The 15,210-nt window shown below is 54.8% G+C and overlaps 1 protein-coding gene across 4 annotated transcripts in view; it reads left to right on the top strand.

The window, feature by feature from the left end:
- Positions 1-2,529: 2,529 nt before the first annotated feature.
- Positions 2,530-15,210, top strand: part of PALD1 (phosphatase domain containing paladin 1) — a 68,278-nt gene continuing 55,597 nt past the window's right edge. The window contains exon 1 of one of the 4 annotated variants that reach the window (XM_045842278.1): positions 2,530-2,548. The gene's annotated coding sequence lies outside the window, so the exon portion shown is untranslated. Of the gene's footprint in view, positions 2,549-2,985; positions 3,126-3,228; positions 3,502-14,409; positions 14,555-15,210 lie in introns of those variants that run through there. The other 3 variants (XM_045842273.1, XM_045842272.1, XM_045842274.1) reach the window with 3 other exon arrangements.

Genomic DNA, 15,210 nt, shown 5'->3' with positions numbered 1-15,210 from the left:
CAGAAAAGAGTGGCAGGCCTGTTTCTTATCTTTGTCAAGTCTCATCCTTGCTGGTTCAAACCCAGCTCCTCTGCCTTCCATCGAGGCATTCATGCCTGCCAAGAAATAATTCTGGGCTTGATCACCACCATGAAGGAACTAGGGGGTTCCCACAGCTTGTTTTTCTGTGCAGGAGCTAAACTTGGGAGTTCTCCCCCAAGAGCACCAGCACCTCACTTGCTTGGGCGGAAGGGGCTGTGGACGGCTGCAAGCAGTTCTTCCGGAAGTGTGAGACACGGGGTTGTGCACTGTTCCGTGCCCCAGCAGCCTGGTTTGGGCTGCGGTGGGTTGGTGTGTGCGTGCTGCACATACATACCCATGCATGCTCCTTCGTATGTCCACACTGACATCTATTAGGTGCTTGCATAAACATGTACTTCCTTATGCACATCTTTGCACACGTGAGCTCCCACATGAGCAACGCAAACACATATGTGTGCATACACAAGCACACATTTGTCCACGGGGCTCTGGCGTTCTTTAGACAATAAGGTGGTATCTCGGGTGCTTGTGCGTGTGGAATGTGGGGTGGCAGTTGAGCTGGTAGGGTGCTGGCTGAGTGGGTGGCAGTCCTGTTCTGGGACCATCGATCCTTTCTCAGGTACTTTTGGATTTCTGCCCTGAACTTCTGGGCCTCTTGAGGAGCTTCTGTGATGGTCTGGGCAGATACAGTTGGCTCAGCTTATTCCTCCTTCTGCCTGGGGCTGGGGAGAGTGCCTTCTCTTGGGTATACCTAGGGTGGCTCTGTGTCCCTTCTTTCTTCTCTCCCTCAGGATTCAGCTTCCTCCCCTCCCCAGGCTCCTAGTGGGGTAAATCTGGCCCTGAAGCCTTTCTTGTTGTTGGGGGCAGCCCCGGCCCCTTGGCCAGCAGGCAGCTGGGGACACAGGGCTCCCTGCACTGAGCAGGACTTGGCAGAGCTTCAGGGGCGGGGAGTGGGGGGCGGTCTGATGAGGCTGCACGCTGTGTCTGGATGCAGTCTGTGGGCTTGTCCTGGAGTCGCCTCCAAGACACCAGCCCTCTACTTCTTTCTTTCAGGTTCCAAAGAAGAGTTTCACTGAAAGCACGGTGAGGAACAGGAGGAAGGGAGGACACACTAACGGAGAGCGCGTGTCCCTGAACCGCTGCTGGGGTCTGGTTCTGTACACAGGCACAGAGTAGATTTCGTGCCTTTCCAGGTTCCCACTGTGGCCCAGCCCTCTGATTTTGGGGTCTGCAAGCTGAACCCCAAGTTGTCTGTTAGAGCCAGTAGGGCTGTGATTGTCGGCTCTCCTGGGGACATCTCTGCCCTGGGCTTTTCTGCTTAATTCAACAAAAACACCAGCTGTTGTGTGGTGGACACAAATGAATGAACAATGATGTGGTAGGTACCATACAGGGGACCAGAGGTGGAACTTTGTCCTCCAGGAGCTCAGTCTGGAGAGAGAGCCAGCCACATACTCCAACATCTGCCAGACAGTGAGGGAAGGGGAATAGTGTGTGTGTGTGTGATCGCACATGCTAGTACTACGCACACCCTCCCTTAGTCCTGGCTGCAGTGCAGGATTAGTCTGGAATGTAGCATTCTCAGGATGGCGGGTCATCGTTGGGAAATCTGAGTTGGAGGGTAGGTGATGGGGTTGTGGTGGGAGGAGGGAGGGGGAAGGGAATGGTGTCCAAGGATGGGGCCCACGATGTGACACATGCTATGCCAGGGTGTCTCGTGCCTTTGTTGCCTGGCTCTTCAACACCTCTTTGAAGGGGAGCAGGCCATCTTTTGGATGAGGAACTTGGGGATCAAAGAGCTTATGTCACTTTTCCCAGACCATGCAGCCAGTAAACCATGAGCCAGTCAGAGTGGAGCCGAAAGGCTGATTCTGAGGGTCAGACCTGCTTCTCTGGACTTTCTCTGCTCTTCTCCTCTTGGCGCACTTTGGGCAGAGCAGGATAAACCTGGAGGTGAGGACAAGTCTTTCTCACCCACTAAGTTTCCTTGTCCACTAAAATAGGGATACTAAAAGTACTTATAAAATCATCCAAGTGAAGCACTTGAGACCTCAGTGCCAGAGACTTGGTAAGCACCACAAATGACAGCCATTTCTCTTGTCTCTTTATTCTGAGGACTCACAGGGTTTTGCGGGACTTCAGCACCCCTCTCCTAGCGCAGGGCTTTCTGGCTTGACTTTGGACAGAGGTCAGGCCTGAACTGCCTGCATTGTGGGAGATCTGGGATCCATTCACTCCCTCTCCAGCCCTGATCTAGGGAGAGGCAGGTAGTGACAGGTGGGGAATGAGGATTTCCCCCGCGAGTGTGGAGTGGAAAGAGGAAGTGACTCACCAGCCACAGCAAAGCCCATCTCCTGGAGAGGAAGCCACGGTAGAGAGTGAACGCACAAGGATGCCCGCGGGGGCGTGCGAGCCAAGGGCGAGCCTGGGCTTCTGGGCGTCGGGTAGGCCTGGCTGGGCTGCTGCGCAGGGACAACCTCGCGCCGCGCTGGATGCGGGCGGCAAGCTCCCTTAAGCAGCTGGTATTGTGCGTGTCACCGATGGTAGCCTAGGGGTACAGACACAGGGACCCTCTTTCCTCACAAAGTGTCTTGTCCCTTTTCGCTTCCGAGGCAAAGGGGGCACATTTCCCTGGGTGTTCAGGGCTTGGGAGAAACCCACTATTGAGCGGACAGTCTGCTGTTTAAGGGCTCGCACATTGACACTTGGGGAGGCTGAGGCCCAGAGAAGGCAACCGCCTAGATCAGGTTGCACAGGACAGTACGGCCCGCTTGGCATTAAAAGGCAGAGAGAAGCGACGGAGGCCCAGGCTCGAGGATCTCCCCGGGAGCTGGTGCCTGGCAGGGGGTGTGGCGCCGGCAGCGTTTGCTTCTTTCTTCAGCCAGGAGGGCTGGATGTAGGGTTTGGGTATCTTCCAGAACGAACCAAATTAATGACAAGGGAAGAGGAACCGGCTTTCCAGGCAGTCTCCCCCGCCCCAAACTTTTCCTCCCGAAGCTGGGTGGGCGGACGAAAGGAGGAAGCGGGGCTGGGGAAGGTGGGGCTAGACATTCCCTTCTGACCTCGGAGCCGCGGCTCTGGACGCCTAACCCGACGCGGCTTGGGTGAGTGTGTCTTTAAATCTGAGCCCCCCGCCCCCTCTTCGGCTGGGGCCGGGGCTCAGGCTGGTCGGGCGTTGGCGCGAGCGGTGATTGGAGGCCCAGCCAGGCCCGCCCCTCGCCATTGGGGGCGCGGGGCGCCGGGACCACAGAGGCGCGCTGGGGTTGGGTCGCGCAGCTCCCACCACCGCCGAACGCGGGCTTCTTGCTCTGGTGATCTTGCCTCATAGCGCCCGGCCTGCCCGCCTCCGGAGTCACCTCTGCCCACGGATGGGCTGGGGAAGTTGGGAGGAGCGAGCCGGAGCCCGCGCCGGGCTCGCCCCGCCGCTGCCTGATTCGGCGCCCGCAGTCCCCGCGCAGCGCGCCTACCGCAGGCTGGCAGGTACCGATGCTGGCGAGGGTAGGGCAGGTCCGGGAGTCTTCTGCTCCCCCACTCCTCCCGGCTGCTGCGACTACCCCCTCCCCAGCCCCCGGAGCTAACGCCTCCCTGGGTTCCCGGGAGAGGAGAGGTTCCGGGCCCCCACCCAAAATCACACGGGGTTAGTGCCTGGGAGAGAAGCGGGACATCGCGTACTAAACATTGAGCAGATACTGGGACATTTTGTTTGTCGCGCCCTGGGCTACCCCCTCTCCCGAGGTTTTCCTTGATCTCGGCAGACGTGGCTGGCAAGACTTCCACTCTTCATGGCTAGGGTTGCGGGTGGCCCTTTAGCCGGGCTTCCTAGGGGAAGCGAAGCTGTTTCACGATCCACATTCGGGGTCCCCTGGGCTCATATTTAAGGGGCTTGAGGCCTATGGAAGCGAAAAAGCCCAGAGGTACCAGTGGGCACAAGCTTTGATTCTGGGCCACGTAGGCCTGGGTCTCCCAGGAGAGCCTCCTTTTCCTCTAAAGAGGTTTTTCCTGAAGAGGCAGTGGTCTGTCAGAAAGCAGAGTATTGTGTGTGGGAGACCTGCTGGCCCCACTTACAGCCGCAGGGATGGCTGGAACATGCGCTCCTCTCATGCGGAGTCAGAGACGGAAGAAGGCATCCTGGTTTCATCAGGCTTCTGGGATTATTTACTCTCCCAACCAGAGGCCCAACGACTAACTCCTTGGCTTTTGTGCAGAGCAACCAGACCCAGTGACCAGGTGCCTTGCAAATGCTGGGCCCTGGGCTCTGCCCGGGAGGATGGCAGTGGTGGCAGGAGCTGGAGGGCTTTGTCCTCTGGTGGCTCAGCCCCATGGGGACGACAGGACATAAACACACAAAGTTTGCTGATTTGGGGTTTCCATACCAGTTCTGGTCTAGTAATAATAGTGGGAATGCCAAGAGGCTGCACATGATTAGTTGCTAAATGAGTGACATAGGCTGTGTTGTGGAGGGGGGGAGGGGGCTGGGGTTCAGTACTCATGCAGTCATGCAACTGTGCCTAAGATGTTTCAGCTCCATACCCATCCTTTCTAATTATGCTGCTAGTAACGAGGACCTCCCCCCACCCCCAGGGACAGGGAGCAGCAGGAGAGCTCAGGAAATTCTTCATATATGTGCCCCCAGTCCCGATCCATGTGTTTTTTTCCTGCTGGTAGATTTCTGAAGAAACCCATTTGATTTCTGGGGTCAGGCTGAGCATTGGACTCTCCCAGCTGCCCTGGGGCCCCTGAGGTTTGGGGTCTAGATCCAGCCTTATTGGAGGTTCAGAGGCCAGCAGGGAGGAAGTCCTCACTTCCTTTCTGAAGAACCTCTATTGCTGGTGGCTGGGGATGAGGTTGGGAGCTGGAGGAGGCCCTGGACCAGACAGTTTCCTGTGAGCAAAGACAGGCACTCTCCCATTCTCTGGCCATTGGTGGCGGAGTGGGGGCGTTGGAGGCTGGTGGGCTGGGCAGGGCGGGCTTGAGGTGGGAGGTACCTGGGGCAGCACTGACCTCATGTCTGAGGTTTCTGTTGTGTCTGGGGCTCTGTCCCTCCCCCAACATCCCAGGCAGATTTCTGCTTTTCTGGAGCACTTTGCGGAGGTGGCAGTGTGCTCGCACCATAGCCTTGGGTGCTGTCCTGGGAGTAGGAGTTGCCCAGCTCACCCTGCAGCCCTTGGGCAGTGCCGTGAGCACTTGGGTCAACGCACCCATCCACTTCCAAACAGGTGGCACACACAGGGCCGCCTTGGTACAGGTGGGGAATGCTGTGTGCTCAGAGAGGTGCACGCACTCAGGTTCCTAGTGCTGGATGGAGGCAGACACTGGATGGAGACATGATGAGGCCAGACGGAAAGACAACGGAGGTGGGGGAGGCGTGCGTGTGTGCGTGGGGTGGACTCGGTGAACACGGGGACAGGGGCCGCACACGGGCACAGACGCTGTGTAGACAGGTCTGCACCTTCACGGGGACGTGCACCTCCCCACGTGAGAGGCCGACGTGTAAGTGGGCAGACACGGGAGCTTCTGATGTGGACGTGAGCCGACATTCTCGGGCACAAAACACGGAGTCATATGGAAGTGGCAGACCTGGACTTGGCTGTGGGCTCCCTGGGGACACAGACACATGCACCTGCTGAGCCACCTGGTCGAGGGGCCAGGACACGCACCGAGGTGGGCACTGAGGCGTGGTCTGAGCTGTGTGCTGCTCAGTCACCCGGTGACGCCGAGTGGAGTGGCGGCAGTGCCTGGGAGTGGCCGTGTTTGGGGGATAGTGCGGGTGCTCCGAGGTGCGGCTTCCTTTGTAGACCCTGCTCTGGGGTTCGAAGACCCCCGGGGGTCAGTAGTCTCTGTGTTGCCCTGAGAGTCATTCGACCTCCTCAGTCCCTAGGAGCAGGGCTGGCTGCATGTCGGAAGCACAAGCAGGGGCTCCCTGGACCTTTGAGTCTCATCTTCCCTGAGTCTCCAGAAGTTTCCTGAAGTGCGGCTGTGTGTCCTGGGTAGGGGAGCAATCTGGCGGGGGGACTCTCCTTCTGAGCCCAAGCCTGAGGCTGTCGGGCAGGGAAGGACCCATCCCTGGGGGTAGAGAGAGTGGCCTTGCTGTGGGATCTTTGATGAAACCTTTGTTCTCTGGTGTGGACTGCCTTCTCTGTTACCCTTGGCTTGGGCCCCAAAGGGGCCCCTTTCCTTTGGCTAAAGTTGCCTCTCCTCTGCTTGCCCTGGAGGCTGGGAGCCAGAATCTAGATGCAGCTTGACATCAACTCACTGTGTGAAGCTGGAGAAATTACTTAATGCCTTAACTCACCCACTTAAAATGAAACTCCTCATTTAAAAAATGGGGCCATTAACCCCTGTCCCTTGGGGGTGTTGTGAGGGTGAAATGCTGGAAAACTCATGGAGAGTGTGCGGTCTGGCCCTGCCACAGAGTGAACACTCGGTCAGTGGGACTTCGATCGTGAGCCTGTGGCCAGGGCTCTCCGGAGCTGCTCCAGCAGCCGGGTGGCTGGCCCTGGGAAGTGTGAGAGCTGGAGGGCTTTGTCCTCACCCCGGCCCACCAGCCGCCCCTCAGCTCTGTGGGACTGCCACACAGGGTCAGGAAATGGCAGGCAGGGCATCTGGAAGCTTGGGCCTGCTGCCTTCTGGGCCTCTGGGAGGGGAGCCAGTGGTTTGCTAAGAATAGCCCCAAGTCATGGCTCTGCCTCCCAGTGGGCAGCCGTGCACCTCCCTGGTCCGGGGCCAGGGAGGGAGCTTGCAGATGGGCCTTCTGTGTTTCCTGTAACTGGCACTCGGAATGGGGATGGGCCCGGTCTGGGAGGAAGAAGGCCTTGCTGCACATCCTAGGTCTTCACTGGGACCTGAGGAGAGAGAATTTTCCTCTTCCACTCAGAGCTTGTCCTGACAACTGCCCCCTGATCATCTTGCCTCCATGATGGATCTGGAACCATACCAGTAGGGGCCAGATTTTAGCTCTTTCACTGGCTGTGTGCCCCTGGGCAACTCACTTACCCTCTCTGGGCCTGATTCCCTTATGTAATGGGGTTAATGATAGTAATTCTCTTACAAGAATGTCCAAAGGATGAAAGGAGGTAGTGCATGGAGAGCGCTTGTTAGAGTGTGGCTCATAGTAAATGCTCAATAAACTTTAGGGGCCTCTGTTACCACCATTCTCTCAGCGGAGGGAGGGAGAGACCTGTGAGGCCAGAGACCAGGGTGCTTGCACAGTGCCTAGTGGGGGGAAGGTACCGGGATGCCTTCTGATTCGGGTTCCTGGCCTGGGGTTCAGTACTCGGTGTGGGGGGCGGGAGGTGAGTGACACTCCAGCCCTGCCAGGTGAGAGAGGCAGGTATGTACATCATACCATCCCCCACTGGTACCTTCCCGGGTTCCGTGCTGGCTGTGGGTGGAGGTGGAGGGAGGGAATGGCTCGCCTGGGGGCAGGGTGATGCTTCAGGTGGCCTTCGAAGGGTGGCCAAGAGTTTGCAAGTTGAGGGAAGGCTTCCCTAGCAGAAGGAGAATCCCGTGCAGAGGTGTGACACAGCTTGGCATGCATGGGGGGCACGAACAGGTCCGTGGGTCTGGGGAGGGGGTGACCCCTCAGCACTCCAGGCCTGTTAGGAAAGACCCTGCGTGTTGGGACCTTCTGTCCCTCCCACTCTGGGATCTGAGCTTCCGGGTTAGGACACAGGCTGGAGGCCCCCCAGAATTCCCCCCACTTTCCTTTTAGGACTCACATTCTCTGTCCCCGATTCTTCAGGTTTCCCCCTGCCCACTTATAAATGCTGTCAGCCCTTCCGAGGGCCCCTCATTTTTGAGCTGGGGCCCCAGACTGCCCCTACCCCAAGATCAACATGCCTAGTTTTGCTCTTAGTCAAGATACCCATGGGTTAATAAATCCTTCTCCCCTTTCTTTCAATGAGTTGAAGCCTTTGAAAACTCCTTGGGCTTTCCTAAGGAGTGAATGTCTAATAGTGGAATTTCTGGACTTCAGAAATTATTTTATATATTTCCTGTAACTGATATGTGTACTGGCTTTAGCTCTGAGGGCGTACCCCTGTTTGTTTGGGCTGGGGAGCTCTACGAGGGAGACCTGGGTCATCTGGGGTTACCTACGTGACCACGACAGGCAGTGGGGTGAATCTGAGAACTGGGTGTGTCCCTGATGACCCTGCAGACTCCCAGGGAGCTAGGGCTTTCAGAAATTCCGGGAGGGGAGGGCGTGGGCGTGGTGCTGGGAGGGCTGCGGATCTACCACTGGGTTTCCCCGCCCTCGCCCACCCCCACGAGGCTGGGTCAGTTTGGGGCTGGGAGGAGAGGTGGCTGCCCTCAGATGACCTTGGACAGTGCCAGCCTCTGTAGCCCGCTGAGCCCCAGAGGCCTGCCTGTCTGCAGGTGTGCGGCCTCTCCCGCCACCCCAGGGTGGAGGACAGGAGTGCTTGTGTGTTTTGAAGATTCTGTTTAAAAAGCACAGAGGGAATTTCTGCTGCCCTTTTCCTTTTCCTGGAATTGTAGACCCCATGAGAGAGTTAACCCCTCTCCTGCTGGTCACAAAGTGGCTGGTGGCTATGTCCCCTTTGACCGCTGCCCTGTGGTTACTGAGTCCTTCCTCCTGGGTCCCTGAGGTTGGTGCTGACCTCTTAACTCTCCGGGAGCAGCCCTCTGGGAGAGCCCCAGGGCCCTGTTGGCAGGGCCTAGAAGAGCTCCCCCAGCCTGGATCTGATGGGGCCCCCCTGACACGCATCCTCGCCCGGTGGTGCTTTAGCCTTAGTTTGACCACCTCCTTAGTGGGGGTTCACTCCCTGCCCCCCATGCGGCCCTGTCTGCCGACGGAGCGCATGAACTTTGGGAGTCTCCCGCACGTGCCGCTCTGCTGGCTCACTCCAAGACCTGTTGGGAAGCTCTGGTTTCCAAATGCCGCAGAGACAAGGACCCTCTCTGGGGCCTGGACCCAGCTGCAGAGCCCTTGGGGGAGGTGCAGGGCAGGCCTCTCCCCTCCTGAGCTCCAGACCAGGCTGAGGTGCAGGCAGGTGGGTCTGGGCTGGCAGTGACTGCTTCCTCTGAGGGCACTTTCTCGTCTGCAAAACGGGTGTCATAATTTTTCCTTGTCTGCCTTTAACATTTTTAAAAATTGAGATGACTTTCATTTGACATAAAATTAACCATTTCCAAGTGTACACTTCCGTGGCAGTGAGTACATTTACAAGGCTGCGTGACCACGGCCTCTCCCGATTTCTAACACGTCTCCTTACCCCGAAGGAAAGCCCGCACCCACTGAGCAGTCACGCCCACTCCCTCCTCCACCTGACCGCACATTTCTGTGTTGAGGTTTCTGTACCGTAAAGTCCGCCCGTTCTGAGAATGGAGCTGGGTGGGCGTTGCTGCGTGCCGGGGATGTGTAGCCACCGCCTCGGCCAAGCCTGAGAACACTCCCGTCGCCAAGATGTTCCTCACGGTTTGCCGGGTCGGTCGCCACTCCCACCCTGGTGCCGGGCCCCCTTATTTTCTTCCCGTCACCGTGGTTTGTGTTTCCTAGGGTTCACATAAACGGACTCGCAGGCAGTACTTTATGTGCGGCTTCTTTGCTCCACACGACACCTTGAGACGTGTGCACGGTGCGTTCCTTCTCACTGCCGTGTGCGTGGTGTTCCCATGTGCAGGGGAGCTGCTTACCCAGTTCCCAGCTGACGGACACCTGCCCTGCTTTAGAAAAAAGAATGTCCTTGTTTTTTTTGGGGGGGGGGGTGGAGAGAGAAGTGAAAAGAGAGGGAGAGAAATACCCAAGTGAGAGGGAGACATCGACGGGTTGCGTCTTGTTTGCGTCCTGCCCAGAGACCAAGCCCGCAGCCCAGGCAGGTGCCCCGACGGGGAAGCCAGCTGGTGACCTGTCACTTTGCGGGGTAGCACCCAGCCGAGTGAGCCAGCTGGCCTGGGCCCACCCTGCTTTTGAAAGTGTTTTCAATTAAGAACCATGTGCCTCAGTTACCTTTAGGAAAGATTCAAGCCGTAGCTTCACTGAGAATAAGATGTAAAAAGCCCCCTTTCCTCCTCCTTCCCTCTCTCTTCGCCAGGGGCTCACACTGCCAGCACTTACTGAAAAGCCCGCAGTCTTTCCTGTGCCTCTGTGTGACTGGTGTAGTTTTTAGTTCGGGCGCATCAATGGGATCACACTCGGGCCATGGCTCTGGGACCCACTTTTGCACTTAGCCATGGGCCCCCACCACTGCCACTGGAGTTCTGAGCGCGTTTCCTGGGAACCATCCCCCTGAGCTGAGGGCTGGGGGAGGGGGGTCCGTCCCCCCCGCTCTGAGCTGGCGCCAGGTGAGTCTTCTGGGAGACAGGACGAAGCCTCCTTGGAGGTGCCAGTTCAAAGCAGGCTTCTGGAGGAGGCAGGCACAGGAGTGAAAGGGGTCATCCCGTTGTGCGGGCAGACAGGTTGGTGTGCGAGTGGACGTATACTCTGCCACTGTCTCCCGCCCAGCAGCCAGCAGCCAGCAGCCAGAAGCTGGGGCTTCCTCTTCCTGTCTCCGTGAAGTGTCTCTGGAGGGAGCAGGCCTGGGGAGAGGGTGATTGGGTGGGGTGACGTAGGGCAGACCCTAAGGCCTCTCTTCTGGCCACAGTGGCGCTGGCTCTCGTGGAGGCAGACCTGGGAAATCGCTTGGGGTCCTCCTGATGGGACCCTGTCTCGAGAGGCAGGCTGTGCCTGGTGTGTGTGCAGGGGGTGTCACCAGCCCCCTGAGGAAAGGGTTGGCGGTGCTCAGATTTGCACACCCCTGGCCCGACCCTGACCCCAGCAACTGGGTCATGGAGACTCTGACTCCATACTTGTGCTCCTGTCTTCGACATGGCCACCGTGTGTAAATGGTTCACAATTCCTGCACACTTACTGACACTGGTGATTTTCATCCTTTTAAGATGTTCTTAGTTTAACAATTCAAAGTGGTGTCTTACTACGGCTGTACGGAGTGAGTCCAGGAGTTCCAGGGCGGCCCCCGCCCGCCCGGGACAGCCTTGTCTCAGGACTTGGGGTGTCACCTTAGCCTCCTGCTCCGAGCCCTCGGGGGTGGTGTGAGGGGCGGAGGGGGTGGGTGGGCCTGGGAGAGAAACCGTCAATAGGTGGGTGTGTCTTCTGTGATTTCTCTGGCTTAGTGCTACTCAAACCTGAGTAATATGTCACCCCCCCCTTCTAAAAATGGATTTATTGAGCTAGAATTCACATGCCATGTAAAGCAGAAGTTCAGTAGCTATCAGGAGGCTCAGAGCGTGCATCTGTCACCACAGTCTAATTTCACGGCACTGTCGTCGACCCAAAAAGATAACCTGTCCCCTCAGCTGTCACTCCCCGCCCCCAGCCCACTCTCCACTCGCTGTCTCCCAAGCCTCATTTAAGTTTTCTTATTGGAATATAAGTTAAATGTGCACAAATATAAACTGGATACAGTGTCTTGGATTTACATTGTTTTTATGTAACCGTAAAATAAACATGAACTATTGATAAAACCAGGGAGACCACCCATTTCAAATGAATAATGTTAGTTTACTGGGAGGGTGTGACTGGCAGCGACACTGCCAGTGTTGGGTGGACAGCAGGAGTGGTGCTCCCGGGCCCCTCTCTCCCTGTGCCTGTTGCGTGACCCTGCTGTGCAGGGTGACGCTGACAGTACTGGGCTGGCTGGACAGTCCGGGCTAATTCTGACATCTCTCACTTGAGCCCAAACTGCAGCGTGTAACCCCAAATGTCTGCTTCATTAGGGCGCCACTTGGCACCTGGCGAGCTGGCTCGTGTGATGGAAGATGAGGGTGGAACAGTGGCGTGACTGGTTCTGTGTGGGGGAGACCGTGAACCACTTCTTGTGGGAACCAGGACTTTGGCACAAACAGAGACGGGCTTTGCCAGTTCACACCGAGGGTCCTGACGTGAACATGGTCCCGACGGCTAAGAGGCTGAGCCTTGAACTGGGTGCATCCGGGCTGCACGGGCTCTCTCGGTGGCTCAGTTCTCTGCCCCGCCCCCTCTTCCACTCGAACCACGACCTTTGTGCTGTGTGCAGTGATGTCATCTGGCCTGAGCGGAGAGGGACCTGGGTGGTGGACACAGGACCCGAGCCCCAACCCGCAGGCAGCGCAGCGCGCAGATGGCCCAGGCGGTGCCCTCCTTCCCTTTTCCTTTACATCGAGGTGAACTCACAGAACGTAAAAACGAACTCTTTTAAAGTGTGCGGTTCAGTGGTAATCGGTACACTCACGATATTGGGCAGCCAGCCATCACCTCTGGCTAATTCCAAAACATTAAAAAACTTTGTTGTGGTAAGAACACTTACCCTGAGATCTACCTTCCTGACACATTTTTAAAGGGCACAGCCCTTGACTTGCCCACAGGGACAGCGCTGCCCAGCACGTCTCCAGAGCCCACTCGTCTTCGACTGACGCTTCATTCCCTCTGATTAGCAGCAATCATGTGCTCGCCCCCAACCGCCCCCCTCCCCCGCCCGCCCTGGCAGCCACCTCTCCGTCCTTTGTGTCTGTACAAATTTGACTACTTTAGATTTCTCATATAAATGGCATCTTGCAGTGTTTGTCTTTCCGTGACTGGCTTATTTCACGTACTGCAGTGATTTCCAAGTGGTGTTCCTCGGCACGCAGGTGCGCTGCAAGAATTTCTACAACATGCAGTACCCGGTTGTTTAGTCAGGGGCACTGACCTCTTTTTCCTTAGCTTTTATCAAATAAAAAAATGACAACAGCCAACACAGTAGCCATCCTGTGTGAATGAATCAAAATTACACCAATGTTTTTGTCAGATCAGAAAAAGATACATTTTGGTGTGCCACAGAATTTTAGTAACTAGCTTACGTGTACCGTGAGATGAACAAGGTTGCAAATCGCTGTCTTGGCATAATGTCCCCAGGGTTCGTCTGTGTTGTAGCATACTGCAGACTCTCCTTGCATAAGACTGAATAATGCTCCACTGGGTGTGTATCTGTGGGTAAGGAAAATGTGGCATATGTGTGATATATATAAACACAACCGTAAATCTACTTTTACATACATATACCTGGTCCGGCAGAAGTAAGGCCTGTTTGTGTGTGGTTGGCAGGGTAATAATACTATGGGTGTAATAATTTATAATTTTAATTTGAACATTTTACCTAAAATGTCATATGTGTGCTTGAGTGTGATATTGTTATGTTACAGAATTATATGCTTATGATTTTGTAATAAAAAAGGGGTGTTATTTTTGCTGGAATATATTTATACATATAGGTATATATATGTGTGTATGTGTGTATACGTGTGTGTGACTATATATATATATATAGTGTCCACTGCTTGCCCGTTGTGAACAGTGCTGCAAGGAATGCGGGTGTACTAGTATCTCTTTGAGTTTCCGATTTCAAAGTGGATAAATACCCAGAAGTGGGATTGCTGCATCACGTGGTAGTTCTATTTTAAGTTTCTTGAGGAACTTTCATGCTATTTTTCATGGTGGCTGCACCATTTTCCATCTTGCCGACAGTGTGTAAGGGTTCCACTTTCTTTACGTACTTGCCAACACTTGCTCTTTTTTTTTCCTGACAATAGCCATGACAAGCAGGAGGTTATATCACTTTGTAGTTTTGATTTGTATTTCCTTGATTAGTGATGTTGAACATCCAAACATTTTTATCGCCTCCAAAGGAAACCCTGTATCATCTATTAAGCGGCCACTCCAGATCCCCCCAGCTCCACCCTCCTTCCTAGCTCCTGGTAACCACTCATCTGTACTGTGGTCTCTGGATTTACCTGGCCTGGGTATTTCATATAAATAAATTACACAATGTGTGACTTACTGTGTCTGGCTTCTTTCAGCTGGAATAGTGTTTCCAAGGTTCATCTACATCGTAGCATGTAGCAAGCTTTGCTTTGTTACTTTTTATAGCTGAGTACTGAATAATGATCCATTGTATGCACACACCAAATTTTATCCATTTATCAGTGGTGGACCTTTGGATTGTTTCTACCCTTGGCTTTGTGAATGGTGCTACTATGAACATGGGTGTACGAGGGGGGACCCCAAAAAATGCCAGAATTACCTTCTGGAGGGCAGGCCCCTTGTAGTTCAGGCTTCCCCCACTACGTGAGTGTTCTAGGAACCCATCCGTATCAGTGTACCAGATGGCATTGTTGTGAGAGGCTGTGTTTGGCTTCAGTGAATTTTTTGGAAGACTTTCAACATGTTTGCCTGTTTCATAATGGGTGGTTTGTGAGCACACCTGCCCACACTGTGCTGAGTGTTGAACAGTTTTTGACCAAAAACAGCACGATCTCCATGCTCACCCTCCTTATTCACCTCATCTCTCCCTGAGTGAGTTTTTTTTGTTTGCCCAGATGAAGAAAGTCCTCAAAGGGAAAGGTTTTGCCTGTGTGGAAGAAGTGAAACAAAAAACGGCAGAAGCACTAAAAGGCATCCAAATTGACAAGTTCCAAAACTGCTTGGAGCAGTGGAAAAACGTCCTGATGGGTGCAGTGCATCAAATGGCGAGTAATTGGAAGGTGACTGAAGTTTAAACATGTAAGAATAAATACACTATTTTTTATAAATAAATTCTGTTTTTTGAGGTCCCCCCTCATACAAGTATTTGTTTGGAAACCTGTTTTTAATTCTCCTGGATACATACCTGGAGGTGGAATTGCTGGGTCATACAGTGGTTTTATGTTGAACTTTTTGGAGGTTGCTCTTCCGGAGGTTGAAGTGGTGGTCACACAGCACTGTGAATGTACTAGAGGCCACTGAATTGTGTACCTTATTATTTTGTTAATTTTACTTTTCCCATTACTTTTTATCCGCCTGATACCCTCTTGCACCTCTATCCGTGCCCCTCCCCACAATCGCCATGCTGTCGTCTGTGTTATGAGTTCTTTTTTGCTTGACCCCTCTACCTCCGGACCCACCCCCTGAATTGTATACTGTAAAAGGGTGAATTTTACGGTATGTGAATTTTTAAAAAAGAGCTTACAGATACCAAAGCAGACATCCATGGAGTCTGGGCTGAGCCATGTTCTTGGCTCTGGAAAACCCAAAGCCCTGAATCACCCCTTGGGACTCTGCAGACTTCCTGGGTGCTGGGGGCGCTGGGCCCCAGCCCCACGGCCCTTGTTTGGGGTGGGGGCTGTAGGAACCAAGTGGGCTGGTTGGCTGCCTTCCCTGCTCACCCCCTTAGCTCATTC

Source organism: Phyllostomus hastatus, unplaced genomic scaffold (genome assembly GCF_019186645.2).
Source record: "Phyllostomus hastatus isolate PE091 unplaced genomic scaffold, TTU_PhHast_1.1 phas_contig_38, whole genome shotgun sequence".
In the NCBI taxonomy this organism is placed as follows: domain Eukaryota; kingdom Metazoa; phylum Chordata; class Mammalia; order Chiroptera; family Phyllostomidae; genus Phyllostomus; species Phyllostomus hastatus.
This window is presented reverse-complemented; position numbering and strand designations above follow the sequence as displayed.